The 14,994-nt window shown below is 39.3% G+C and overlaps 2 long non-coding RNA genes across 3 annotated transcripts in view; one reads left to right on the top strand and one right to left on the bottom strand.

Moving 5' to 3' along the window:
• LOC118168863 overlaps positions 1-4,086 on the top strand; it is an 88,050-nt gene extending 83,964 nt beyond the window's left edge. The window contains exon 5 of the long non-coding RNA XR_004751825.1: positions 3,850-4,086. This is a non-coding gene — a long non-coding RNA (uncharacterized LOC118168863). The remainder of the gene's footprint in view (positions 1-3,849) is intronic.
• A 3,410-nt stretch (positions 4,087-7,496) lies between these two features.
• LOC118168861 lies at positions 7,497-11,627 on the bottom strand. 2 transcript variants are annotated; one of them, XR_004751822.1, is made up of 2 exons: positions 8,009-11,627; positions 7,497-7,927 (listed from the first exon to the last, which is right to left on the bottom strand). It is a non-coding gene; the product is annotated as an uncharacterized LOC118168861 (long non-coding RNA). The 2 variants fall into 2 exon arrangements; XR_004751823.1 differs by having other exon boundaries at positions 7,497-7,733.
• Between the last annotated feature and the right edge of the window lie 3,367 nt (positions 11,628-14,994).

Here is a 14,994-nt window from a genome sequence, read left to right as displayed (position 1 = left end):
AAAGCTGCTGTTTTGACTTTTCATTCTTCGATATCGAGAGAATGTCAACTGCATGACAGAAATGTAAGTCCAGGGTGGAGGAACAGAAAAAATTGATAAAGATTACTTTTCTGGAGAATATTGCCTTTTGTGCCACTCTGCTGTCTTGTCAGAATTTTGATATAGACAAACCATTTAAGACTCTCCCTTTGCTAATAATTATATCACAGACTTTTCTCTTTAAAACAATAACAGCACAGAGTATGGCTTTAAGAGCCCTAAAATCATCCAAGTCTGAAAATCCACCTTGGAACAATTTTAGACTTCTATCTTTGACTCTTTAAATAAATAATACCAGTCTTCTCTCTTTTCACATTTTAATGTATGTGAGACCTAAATATAGATGCCATTCTTTTGGGCTCCATAAAATAAATGTACGGTATTTTCCATATATGTCTTAGGGCAAAATTTTTATGGAGCCTGACCTTTGTGCTGTTTCTTATATACATCTGAGTCTGAAATTATTGTTCTTTAATTATTGTAGATGGAGGTACTTTACTTGAAAAATGGCTAAATACCAGAATGTTAAACTGAGTTCAGTAGGAATAAATCCATTTAGTCTGTTTGTTTAGACACTTATAAATCTGGATGAATTCTTGGCATGGGTAGGGGGTTTATCAAGGTGTGATTTATTGTCCAAGAAGTGTGGATTTTGTTCCTTAAGTTCTGTGTTACCATATTTGATCAGAGAAATAAACTATTACATCTACCTCAGAGCTAAGTACGGAGAAGTTTCAGGATTAATAAAACACACCCACCTACTTCATGGGTGTGTAATTTCTGCATATAGGCTGTGAGAAAAATTGAGTTTATACAATAAACCAGAGCAGTCTGGATTTTCAGCGTTACAGCATGGGACTCTGTTATTGTCTTCTCAGGGGCAGCTGGGTTTAGTCTTGGCGCAGACCTGGTTCTCAGCTCACAAAGACCTTGTCCTGGAGGAGCTGGCTCCACACTGCGGTTTCCGTAGAAGCTTGGTCCCACACACACTACACTTCTTCTGGGTTTCTGCTTTCCCAGAGTGTCTGGTGAGCATGTTTCCTGTGTGCTACTTCTGAATATAGAGAGCTGCTGCCCTCTGTTTGGCTCAGAGCTTCTCTCTCAGGCAAACAGCCCAATCCAGCTTCCTCTGCAAGACATGGGAGCTGGGTGAGTAACACCAGAGGCCCATAGATCCATTTCAGGACCTGAATCAAATCTAATTTATTTTTTTTATTGATCTGTATTGAGTATAGTTATCTTTAAATGTCAGGTGCCCACTTTGGAAATAATACCTCATCCTTCATAGCTTTTCCATCTTTGCTTCTTCTTTATCGCTATTTATCTTTATCAGCTTCTATGGCATTATAGCCGGAACAGCTCACCACTGAGGAACATATCCAGCGTGTGATGAGGAAGGAAATCTGATCATGCAGGGATGAATAAATGTAGGAATTTACACAATGATATGTTCACACTCAGCGCTTCTCACTTTTAATGTAATATTTTTTTCAGATACCATTTTTAATCTTTATTTTAGCCTTTGAAAAAAATGTTTTTACTAATAAGGTGAGTGTAAGCTTTTTTATTTCATGTTACAATGTACAATATCTGTACTGTACCAGCACAGTGCTGTTTTGTTGATGTTTTTAATGCAGGCCATATTGAATATTGAAATATTGAAATTTACTATAACAAGATAAAAAATACCACATACAGAACGTGTTACAATTGTGCAAACAAGATGTTTGTGTGTTCTGCACTGTTCCTTTAACATTATAGAGCGCTTTAAGTGGTAATGAGCGCAACCTGGAATTTCTAACTATGAGACTATAAAACTATAGGTGAATAATGAATATTAAAAGGAAACACAAACAAAAAACAATTGAGAGACACTTTTATGTTGCACCTGAAGTCTTCTAAAGGGGGAGGTTACTTTATTATTGGGTGTGCTATTTGCCTCTCACTGTCTGTCCAGTGGCCTATTTTCTTTTTCTCAAAAGAAAGAAAAGTGCCTTCTTCACAATGTGAAGAAAGGACTGGTAGGGAATCACGAATGTGTAATTGCAAAAGAGAGAAAAGACTCCGTATTTTGCATGGTATGGGCAGCTATTCTCAGGTACGTCTTCCTGAATAAAAGAAATAATACAGTCAGATGAATGCGAGGATGGTATTCACTGCTCCCTGCATGTGCTTTCATTAGGGACTAACTTCACTTTCACACTACGTACCTGTGCAAGAGGTAAATAATAACCCCTTACATCTTTGTGCAGACTGAGTTAGGGTTCCTTGAAGTGAGTGTGCCATCTAAGTGCTGTGCATGTACAGGAGTCCCACAGAAGACTCGGGAGTTTTTTTCCTCAGGAGATTTTTATTTATTTATTTATTTGTTTATTTTAGTAGAGTGATATTTTCCTCAATCTGTTTGGATCTTGCATTACTCGTGAGCACTGTCTGCAGCCAAATGGGAAGTATGACCACATTCCCTTTTATCCAGACTGCTTATTGAACATATCTGTGCTGAGCACGATAACATCAGGATAAAGAAACACAGTGTAGCAGAAACATAGGCATGATAATTTTAAAAAGAAATCCAGGATAGTTAAACAGAACTGGAATTAAATTTTAGAGTATCTGGAAATTAGATGCCTGATGTTTTGCTATTAATAGGTCTATCAGACTTTCAAACATTCAGATTAGGCACCGGCACTAATTGATAGCTGCATGCTGAAAGGGGAAGGATTTATTGCAGCTCCTCAACTAGACAGATTAGCACTCTTTGGCAGAGAAAGGAAGTTTTATTTTTAAGGACGGGATGGTGAGGGAAGGTGCTGTATGTCTAGCACGGAGGGTCTGGTGCTGTGCAGGGACAGTAAGCTGGGACAAACATTCAAGCAAGAAGCCGGGGATGGATCAGGGCGGACTCTTGGGGATTGAGGCTAAGGCAGGAGCAGGATCTGGCATTACGGTTTAGACACTGAATAGTGCAGTTAATGGCCCAGGGAAGCACAAAGGTGTAATGCTTGGGCAAACAGGGAAGACTTAGACACAGCAATGGGGGCAAAGCAACATCTCTGCTATGGCACACGGTGCCAGGTAGTGAGCAGGTGTGCAGGGGTGCGGTAACCAACCCCGGCACGGCACAGCCTTGCCGTTTGCATCTGCTCCCAGTCCTTATGCTTGGAGCTGCTCATCCGCAACCAAAGGTCCCAAGGGACAAATAAGAGCAGCATCACATACACCAGATAGAAGCGTTTCTGAATAATATGCTCTATTTGCAATGGTTGAGAGGAAAGAAGGAAGGATTTGAAGAACATTTATTGGATGTATTCGCATGTTTTTCTCCTGGAGTAGTAATGATATGTTTAGAGAAAGTCAGCAGATGATTATATTTACACACTGAAAGAGCTTTTTGATACAAACCAGTTATGGTTGTATGAACTAAACTTTTTTTTTCAGGCAGTTTAAAATGAAAGGCACATATTTAATACACAGAATATTTTTTTATATAATCATGTAACCCAATTAGATGTTTCCACTGTTGTAATATATTGGCTAACAAAACCACATATGAAGAAATGTACTGAAATCAGAATGGATTTCTGCCTGCGTCCACTAAGGTGATAGCTGCCATACATGATGTGATGCTATAAAGGGATTATTAATCATCTTGGGGAATTAAGTCTTGAGAGCTGAAGGCCGAAAGCTTATCTTGTGTTGGTATCTGCCTGCTGGAGGGTATTGAAAAAAAAAAAAAAAAAAAAAAAAGTAATTTTATTCATAAAGGGCCCGAGAAATTAAGAGTTAATGGTCTGTTCTGCTGTCCTTCAGGTGACTGGGATGTTTCCTGTTGATCACAAGGAGCTGGTGTCAGGCCCTGCATGACCTACCCACGACACCAGATGGACCAGAGCTGTACAAAATGGATTCCTGGTCTCGTTCGTCCCCTTCGCCCTCAGGGTAATGGCATGGTTGGTTTCTAACCCAAAAGTCCTACTCTGCAGCCTGCTCTCAACATACCTGGAAGCCCAGCTTCTTTTAGCTGCTGGGTGCTGGAGGTAGATTTATAATGCAAAAAAAAAAAAAAAAAAATTATAGCCTACATGCATCATGTTGCTGGTGCCATTATATTGGGCTAATCACCATGATGCAGTTTACTGAAAGCTGACAAAAACATCAGGTAATTGGGGCTTCATTGTAGCTTGGTCTACGGATGATTTAATGTAGGAGAAATCAGGTTAGGGAAAGCTCTGAATATGTATTTCTAAGGGGAACAAAAAAAGTTTTTTTCTCGCCTCCTCTCACTGCCTTTCAGTCATCGAAAGAAATCATGAAAATGACACATGAGCTGCTGCAAAGCCTAAAAATAAGATGGCTTTTATTTTATATTTGGAAAGGGAGATTAGTTTGTTCTGTGGCTATTTTTCTTTTCATTTTTCTTATCTTTAAACAAGGTGGCATTTAAAACTAGACATTCACTATGACAGGAAAAAAGCAAACAAACTTACGGCCTATTATTGTTGGGGAGGTGGATAATGGGAAAGCAAGAGAAAAGTGGGGGAGAGTGAGGAAAGTGGGGGCACTTAGAGTGAAATACATTTGTGTGGGTTGGGTTTAGCAGTTTGAGTCAGGGAGATAGTTAGTCGAATCTCTTCACAGTTACACCCAGAAATAAAGAATAGCCTTTCTCTCAAAGAGAATTGCCCATGAACCATCCTTGAAGCTAATGGTAGGTAGGCAGTGGCTGAGAATGCTGCTTGCTAATTGTGTCTGTGTTAATTGTGGCCAGATCAAATGTGCAACCTTCCAGTTCAGCAAAGTAAATGCCCTGAGGTTAAAAAAACAAAAACAAAAACAAAAACAAACAAACAAAAAACACTAAATGGGTTATTTTTGTCCAAATTATCCGTATAAAATTAATCCTGCTCCATACAAAGATTTATGACATTGGTCATTTTATGACATTGGACATTTGCAGAAAATAAATGAATGAATGAATGAATAAAAAGCCACAACTGGAAGTTCCAGTGCTGGAACAAACTAGGTACTCTCTGTAACTATTATTATTATCTTGTTTTCTTCTCTCATTAAAATTGAGGCTGGACTTTCCAAACATTCACGTGGCTGCATCAGGCTCTCCCTGCTCCCGCATGGCAGTGAGTGCACAGCTGGAAAAGGCCTGGTGACAACAGGGCAGGATGCTGGGCCTCACCACCTGCACAGTTCATCACTCTCTGAGGTTAGATGTGCCTTACTTGTAAAGTTATATCACACTGCTGATAATCGGTGCCCCTCTCCTGTCTGTGCTCAGTCAGCAATTCCCAGATGTTGCTAAGCTCCATATTAAGGGCCTAGGCACATTTACTCACCCAGGACCCTAAATGCTGCTGTTTGTTCTTTAGGGCTTAAAGTAAAATATTCTGTCAGGCAATGAATGAGAGCACAGTGGTGACACCTAGCTAATGTCTGCGTACATGTATACTGAGTGCTTTTTCTGTAAATGGTCACAATATAAAACCTAGAGCAGCATCTACCTCCATCTTTTGGGCACATGGTGACAGAGACAACTAATAAAAGTGAAGAGAGCATTGTCTGCATGCCATGTAAGGCGTATTGTTAGCTCTCTTCCCAAGACGAAAGTGTCTGTTGTGGTTTAACCCGGCCGGCAGCTGAACACCACACAGGCATTTGCTCACCCTCCCCCCTCCCTCTCTGGGATGGGGGAGAGAAATGGGAAAGTGAAGCCTGTGAGTTGAGATAAAGACAATTTATTAAGACAGGAAAATAATAATAATAGTACTGCTAATAATAATGTGTACGAAACAAGTGATGCACAATGCAATTGCTCACCACCCGTTGACTGATGCCCAGCCTATCCCCTAGCAGCCGGCCCCCCACCCCGGCTAGCCACCCCTAGATATTGTTCAGCATGCCGTCAGATGGTATGGAATACCCCTTTGGCCAGTTTGGGTCAGCTGTCCTGGGTCTGTCCCTCCTAGCTCCTGCTGCACCCCCTGCCTGCCCGCTGGCAGGACAGAGCGAGGAGCTGAAAAGTCCTTGGCTTAGTATAAGCACTGCTCTGCAGCAATTAAAACATCAGTGTGTTATCAGCACTCGTCTCATCCTAATCCAAAACATAGCACCCTACCAGCTACTAGGAGGAAAATTAACTCTGTCCAGAGTTATATAAATTAACTGAAACCAGGACAGTGTCCAAGCATTTCATATGAACTACAACATCATAGGTTTTTTGATAGGATATTAGATTTTTCAGGGGAAATAAATAAATAAATAAATAATTGTCCATTCTCTTTTGAATGTGGCTTTGGTGTCCAGAAAATAGAAAGGCAAGCCATGGACACCCAGCTTGTTGCCCTACTAATTGCTTTCTAAAATCCGTGTGATAGCTTCATGTAGAAGGTAACTGTGTGCTTTCAAGGGAGATTTATTCTTACCCTCTCAAGAAATATCATTGTCTTTTACTGTAGATATGGCCACAACACAAATCTGAGATCATTTGGTGGGTTACATGACAAGGTATATACAAAATAAAATAAATGCCAATCCGTCTTCCTGAGACTTGCCAAGTCCTTAATTTCTCTGAGCACCTCTAATTCTCCCATTTATAAAAGCTTTTTGAAGAGGAGGTACTCATTCAAAGCCTCTTGTTGTTGTTTTTCTTTAAGAGCTTGATACTGTGGGAGGGAAAGAAAGAACGAAGAAAAGGGTGGGAAGTATGATCACCTCTAAGGAAAGCAGCTTACTATTTCAGGATCCAGGCAAAATCATTTTGGATGAGCATCAAACATACAACACAGCCAAAATGTTTTATTTTTATCCTTATTTTCCCCTATCTAAAATAGAATATTTGACAAAGCCATCCATCCCTTTAAATCTACTCTCGACTTTCTCACTTCACCAAGTTCAAATTTGCTGTACTTCTCAGCCCTGAGCGGAGTGTGGGTGTCAGCAATGTGCAGGTGATGTCATTTTTCATCCCTAACACAAGGTTTAATTGACACCATCATTCCGCACCCCTGCTCCCACTCTTCTTCCACCTCTTCAGTTTAAACCTTGTTGTCCCAGGCCTTTTGGTTCAACACACTTCAAAAATGTGTTATAACTTCATCACTTAAAGTCTTCTCTGAGAAAGGGGATTTTCATGACTCCTTCTCATTCTTACATCCCTGTTGATATGGAGATGAAAAACATGTCCAATATATTTTTACTTCAGTAATCCCATCCAGTGATAACCTCTTTGGCACACAGAATGAGGAGATGACACTGCACCAGTGATGGACTGGGGATTGGTCATCAGTATACTTTGAAGGAATTGCAAAGATTGATAGCATTTATTTCATTATTCTTAATACACAAAACATAGTCTTTATAAATCATCTCTTGTGCATAAAATTTGGCATTGGAATATCAGTTTTTATATAGCTATATTAAATAAATCATCGCAATAAGCTCTTGGATAAGATATTTTGTCATACCTTTAATCTACCCAGTGAGGAATCCAGGATAAACAGAGGCGTTTTACATTTTTCTTCTCCAGTGGGATGTTTTATTACTTGAGGAAATGTAAGTTTAGAAAACAGGTATTTGGGAATTGTATAAAGAAAAAGACAAGGACTTAATTTCATTGACAGACAAAAACTCTCAGTAGCCCAGCTCCTCTGTTCTTCAAAGGGTCTTCCCACTCCACGTGTCCTCTACCAAAAAAGAAAAAGAAAATAAAGTAAGAAAGACAAACAAACAAAAATTAAGAAAAACAAATACACACCCTGTGACCAAAGCTCTTTCTCTGCTTTGTTTTCACCCAGCTTTCATTTCTGGTTAACAGCTTCCTCATAAACACAGTAAATCGAGGATCATCCAGCTTCGTAGCCTGTCTCCATCCTGCTGCCTGTAGGAGAAAATGCCTGCTCATTTCAATGCAGCTGTGACTGCTGTGCTGGCTGGAAGGCAGCAGGGACATAGCAGTCACCAGAGGAACTCAGGACCGCAAGCCAGCCCTTTTGAAATCTGGTCTGTCAGGCTTCTGAAATTGCTACACAAAGCCACGGTCTAGCGTTCAGTGCTTAGTTAGTATCTCCCTCATTATGGTTACATTAGAAGTAGTTGCCTGTGATTAGTTAGTGAGACAATTAATGAGATAAAGTCAAAATGTGAGAGAAAGCATACTGGGCAATTCAAAGGTTGAAAGGCTATATTGAAACACATCTGGTCATAATTAACTGTACAATTTCACTTGGCCAAACATCATTATATGCAACTAAATGACTCTCATCTCAGCTGATTGACACTATACTATACAGTCATTGCAAGCAAGAGACAAGATGTATGTGACTTGCAAGAAAAAGTAAAGAGCATGCTTCCAGCAGTGGCTTATGGTTGAGAGAAAGAGAGAGAGAGAAAAACACTGCCAACTACAGTGTTTTAGCTCCAGTTTTTTTTTTTTTGTGATTGTTTTTTTTAATGTTTTATAAATGCAGGTTTAATACATGGTTGCAGTAATTACATTTTTGTCTCTTATTGTGTTCAGCTAATTCTACAAGTGGAAAGCATTACTGAAAACAGAAAAGAAAATAGTGTTCTTGGTGCATACATGATAGGAAACATTAGAAATGATGATGGTGCATGAAGTAATTGATAATTTGCCAGCCAATTGCTAAACCACTGTTGAAGGTGATTAGTTTTTGTCTAGAAGTGGTACCTACGTGCCCTGCTGCACAGGACAAATCTTCTCCAAAATAAAGGGTTTTCTTTGAACTGTGATTTGAATAATACTCGTAACCACAACTGTCTCTCCATCTTCTGTTCTGAACTATTAAGTGTCGCAGCTGTTTAGCAATGTGTTTGTAGACATAAGGTACAAAGAAGCTTGAAAACTTGAACGCTAGAATTGTAATGATGAGAAAAGGTAGGAATAATTACAACTGTATGTTGTAGTGATAAACAGCTGGGCTGACACTGTATTTTTTTCTTAAATGTTATTTAGAGTCGTGCAATTCTGTTTACGGCTTATCTCGACATAAGGCGCCATATGGCAGTAGATGAGTGGGTGCTAACAGGAGCACTTCTGAGACAAGTGTGTCTCTGGGTGCCCCTTTGCCAGCTACCCCGTAAGGACTCTGAGTGGAGGCTTTTGCCTGGGGACGACTGAACTTTGCTGTAGACTTTTCCTGGTACCAGCCCAGGTGTTTGGGTGGCCATCTGGAACATGAATAATTTAATGAACAAGAAGGCTGTTCCAGACCTGTGTCTTTCAGCAGGATGCATCACCAGGATGCTTTGTGATACCATTAGCTAACAGAGAGGACTGGCGTTAGGACCTCAGATGGCACTGCAGGTGCAGGTACATGTCTGACTGTTCACTCAGGTCCTCATCTGCGCATAAGCCACACAGCCAACGTGTAGTGGTGGGATTGGGCTCGTGTCTGGGGCTGACCCCTGGAAAGCAAGCCGAGAGCAAGGGGGAGGCTGGGGCACCTGTCCCATCCCTCCCTGCAGAGCTCCAGCAGCCACGCTGCACTGCTGGCGTGGGCCTTCACTTTCATTTCCATTTCATCTCCCAGTCCTATGTCTCTTGCTTATCAGCTGTGCCCTGCACCTTAGTTTGGGATTGTGCTAAGTACTCAGCCTTTTTTGTTTGTTTGTTTCATTTTTCCTAACAGCCTTCCACATCTGTTGCCCATGTATTGCATGCACATTTAGCTGAGGTACTCACACATCAGCCTGAGAAAGGAGAAGATCTCTGTGACCTCTGCTGTTGCCATGACTTTTAATCATCATTTGTTAATGGCATTGATACATTTGGAAGCATTTGTTTGTATTATGCATACAAACACACACCCACAATTTCATCTTTTTTTTTTTTTTTTTTAAAGGAAATCAGAGGGTAAAAAGGCAATAAATTGATATTCAATACCTCACCTTTGGATTGAGCACCTTCTGCTCAAAAACCAGCTCTGGAGAGAAAGTCATTGCTCATCTTAAACAAGGCTCAGTAAAACTTAATCCTGCTAAAAGATAAAGCTGAGAGGAGCTGAGCTACCATTTAGCTGTGGTTGCAATGGCATTTCAGAGGGCAGTGGGACCGGAGTGCCTCCAGTGCTGGTGCTGAGCAACCCTGCAAAGCAGAGGGTCCTCGTGTCAACAAGTGAGCTACACAGACATTGAAATAACTACTTCACTATAAGTGGAGAGCCCACTTCCATGTCTCAGCTCAGTCCTGACGGCCCAAGTCCTTGGCATTAATCCCATCTTGGCACTACTCCAGTCCCTTGAAGTCCCCGAGGCCTGCCTCGGCCTGCCTCGGCCTGGGGGATCTGCGCTCTCACTGCAACCGAGTGCTTAATGCTGGAGAAATGTGTTGTAACTTCCAGACTTGGGCCCCGATTCTAGGTTCCTGCTAGAAAAACTTCCTATGAATATATTACAACCCTTTTAAAATGTATTCATTTTACAAAAATATCTTTTGTATTTGCTTTCCATGAATATTTATGGCTTGCTTTCGCTGTGCAAAATCTGCATGGAAAGGTGTTTTAAATCCGCTGCCTGGCATGCTCAGGTTGGCACAGTCCCCATCAGAGAGGAGTGCCTTTTGGGATCAGCTGCTGCACCTGAACTTTCAGGTGAGCACGGGGTGGGGGGAATGTTTCTCATTCCTGCTCATTACTTTTTGGTGGCTTTTAGAGCTTTTAGATTCTGAAAGGGATGGGCCCTCACTTAAGGAAAAACATGTACCAGCAGATCATCTAATGAGAAGAACTCATAAATATGGAAGAAAAGCCACCAAAGCTGCAGCTAAGCCAGCTCTACAGCCACTTTTCCTGACCCCACGGTGATGACTTTGTCACTCCTGTGGTTTCCCTGCCTTGTGGAGTGCATGCACCTCCCTGTGCGCTCTCCCTGCTACGGTTTTGTCCCCCTGCAGCATGAATAAACAGTGCAGCAATTGTATGTGAGCAGGGTGTGTTGGGAAATACCAAAATAAGGCTCTTATTGGTAGCACTCTTTTGTACCTGCTTTAAGACATTTGCACCGCAAGCCCATCTAAATTATATATCAGACTGATGCAGAGCTAAATCTGTGCAGAGGAATTTGTCATTCTCCATCATTCCGGCAATATTTCTCCCTAGGGGACAATTACAGACTGACCTGTTTGTGCAAGAAATTGCTTTGTATCCAAGATAATTATTAATCCGCACACCGACAGACAATGATGACAATTCTCTTTTTCTCAATAGAGCTTGTTAAGAGTTATGTGTGTTTATATATATGTCTACATAGCTTACGTATACCCATGAATTATAAAGAGCATGCTGTATTTGTGTTTATATGTATATGTTTGAGTACATGTATTTTATTAATGTGTCAACATCTGATGTCTGTTAAAATGCATCCAACTACATAATTTTAAATTGCACAGTGATTACATCATTATATCTAATGTACCTAGAGATTTCCTTCTTATTCACCTATACTTCCTTTCTTTATTTCCTGCTATATTTATGTAACTTGTGACTGTATGTGGCCAACAAAATGCTTTGGTTAGCATATAAGGATCTGCTTGACTATGTATTTATATAGAGAATATATATGTATATATGAAGACAATATTTATTAAATATAATACTACATGTACTATATTAGAATTATATAGATATATTACAGATACATAATATATATGTTGTTATATATACCATAGTCTATATGTGCAGTTATCTATATTATACAATAATAGATAGTACCATATACATTATATTAAAGATATATGAATCTATATATGTTATCCTATAATAAAGGTTATATTCTATATGCATTTAATATATATTATACAATATATAATTGTTTATATAGCATGAAATATTTATATGCACACACTATACATATGTGCTATGTAGTAAATACAATTATATTTTATACATTTACATTATAAATATAGATTATAGCTAGATATAGGCAAATATATAGTTATACATTTTATATGCTGTAGTTTGTAAATTATATAATATTAAATACTATGCATAATATAGTATATATTATGGTTTAACACATACATTATATATTATGCAATAAAATATTTTATAATTACATTACATATTATATACTATATAATATAGATGATATAGATTATGTATAATATACTGTCTCTGTAATGCATATATTTTAGTATCTGATATATATATTATATATTGTATAACATAAACATATTTATGATGTTATATACTGCATACTTACTATGTAACAGTACAATATAGTGTGCTCCATAAGTATAAATAAAGTATATTTTGTGTGGTATATAATATACCATATTATGTAGTTTATATTATGTAGCATATAATAGTAGCGTAATATATAATATATGTAATCAGCATAAGCTTTACAGTTGCTGTTTCCTAACAAATCATCTTTTGTTCTTTCTTTATAGAACAACTCTCTGAGCACTAGTACGCCATTAATGACTTTGTCTATAAGCAACTTGTTCAGTCTGATTTATCACATCGATAGTAAACAGGTACCACCATTTCAATTTCTTGCCTTATAGAGTTTTTCTATGATCCTAATCAATTTATCTCCATTCTCTGAAGAATGTTTCTGCCATCCAGACTTTTTGAGATGCAGTAAGCAGAACACAACAGTCAAGTAAAGGCATACTGATTAATAAAATGGCAGTCTGTTCCTTTTCTATTAATCCATATTCTATTTTAGCTGTGTTAATGTTCTGGCTGCCGCTCCACTACTCTTGTACAAAGAGTACAAAACAGAGCAAAGGTGTGTGTGTGTGACTGCAGGTCCCTGCCCTCCTAATGCAGACTCCACATGGGAGACAGCTGCTAATGTGTCTGCTGACTGGCATAGCTCGGTACGAAGCACTCAATGTCAGGCTGCCAGGTACTCTGGGGACGAGTTACGGCTCTTAGCATTCATCTCAGTCTCAGGAAGTGGGGACTGATTTGCAGTAAATATTTTTTTAACGTGCATATTTAGCAAATGTTGTGGGGTTTGCTATTTTTTAACTTGTTTAATTAACAGGAGCATTAGTAAAAGGATCCTGTGCGTGTGTCACCATCAGGAGCTATGTGTAAGAAATGCTCTTCCATGACTCAGCACCACCACCACCATGCGGTGTGACTGCTGAGGCCTCTGGCACAGGCAGGCCTGAGGGAGTGCTCCTCAGGCACTGAGCAGTCTGCGTGCCTCCTCTCTCCTCAGCTCCCGGGAGAGGTCAGGAGGGACAACAAAACTTCAGTTTCATGTTAATGACATATAAAAGGTCAAGGATGTGATGGCAAGAGCTCCAAAGCTGTATTTGCTATCCAGAACACTAAAATGAAACAAATACTTCTCAGTGAAGTTAATACTGCAATAACTTCATCACACAGTGCTTCAAGAACCAGGCCTCAGGGTTTCTTACATCTGCAATAGATGCCAGAAAGCACCGCTTCACATTAAGCAGTACCAGGATCAAACTGTACCCATCCAATTCCAAGCTGACTGACTGACAGAGTGTTTTCATAAAGGAAGGCAGATCAAATGGGTAAGTTGCCTGTTGTAGTCTCACTGCGCCTCACTTTGGCCGTGTGCTTGGAAGGAGCATCTTTCCTTTGGGGGATTTCTCTGCAAATGGGGTGTTACGAATATCTAACTCTGGAGTCTGTGAAAACAAGCTAACAAGTAATGGGAAAAAAAAAAAAAAAAAAAAAAAAAAAAAAAAAAAAAAGTAAGGGCCATTATAGGCTCATTTCCAAACCGTAGTGATGTGCGCTAGCAAAGGTGCAAGTGGTTTGAATCAAAATTCTTGAAAACAGTAACAAACACACAGTATGGCCTAGATTCTGACAGTCTTTTTAGTTTCCTCAACTTTTGAATAGAGCAAATGTTTTGAAAGTCACTGTTGAACAGCAGCTAATATACACTTTCAAATTAGGGTGAGTATCCTAAACAGCACACTGCCGCCTTACACAAATGCAGCCCTGGAGTTCGACCACCTGCTCGGGAACACCAGTGGGTAAAAATAAACCTCCATTTTCTACACTTCAGGCTTTCAGACTTTTAGTTGTTGTTCATGCTAGAGAGGGTTTTTGTTGTTATTTTTTGGTTTTCTTTTTGCAAAGCACACATTACTGTCAGTTGGAATACTAATGGACATCAACATAAACATCATCTCCAGGGCTGTTCAATGAAACTATCTAAGGCTGATTGTCTTGAAATTAGCTTGACTCATATCTGAAAATTGCCAGTGATTAGCTGATTATGGTTTGAATTGAACTCAGATTGCTACAAAAAGCTACAAAAAGTCATCCTCAGATATATTCTAGTAAATGATGCCTCAGTTGCTGCCAGCACTTGCATTAGGGATGAAGGTCTATTACCACATCACATTGACGGCAGTCATTTTAAAATATATATTCTGCCTGGGGAGAACCTGTCTCCTGGGAGAATGCTGTCTGCTTACTTTTTAACCTACTCACTAGGTAAAAAAAAAAAAAAAACAAAAAAGAAGACATCACTAACAGAACAGATTAAATGCCTCCCTATGAGAGGAACTTGTTTACCTTTTCTAAATACAATTATTATAATTAGAGGAGTGGCTCGATCCTAGTGTTTTACTGAGAATCATCCCTTCTATACCAATAGTATGTGACACTTAAAATACTTTGATATAAATCAAATGCCCAGTGCTAACAATGCCAAGCAATAGATATCAGATCCATTGGGGGAAAAAAGGCATTATGTTGTCATAATCATCAAGTTCTGTGAAAAAAAATAAAAATGTTTTGATTAACTCCTGCTGATATAAGGTGTTGATACAAACAACAGAGGAGGCTACCAATTTCACCAATCCAAAACTACAAAGAAGACACATACTTGACACACGTGTCTGTATTTCTTAGTGCTGAACTAAACACAGTTTAGCTTCCTGTAAATAAGCACGTTCCTCATTGTTTCAAATCGGGCCAGTTT

Source organism: Oxyura jamaicensis, chromosome 6 (assembly GCF_011077185.1).
Source record: "Oxyura jamaicensis isolate SHBP4307 breed ruddy duck chromosome 6, BPBGC_Ojam_1.0, whole genome shotgun sequence".
NCBI lineage: Eukaryota > Metazoa > Chordata > Aves > Anseriformes > Anatidae > Oxyura > Oxyura jamaicensis.
The sequence above is the reverse complement of the archived record's forward strand: the minus strand, read 5'-3'. Positions and strand labels throughout refer to the sequence as shown.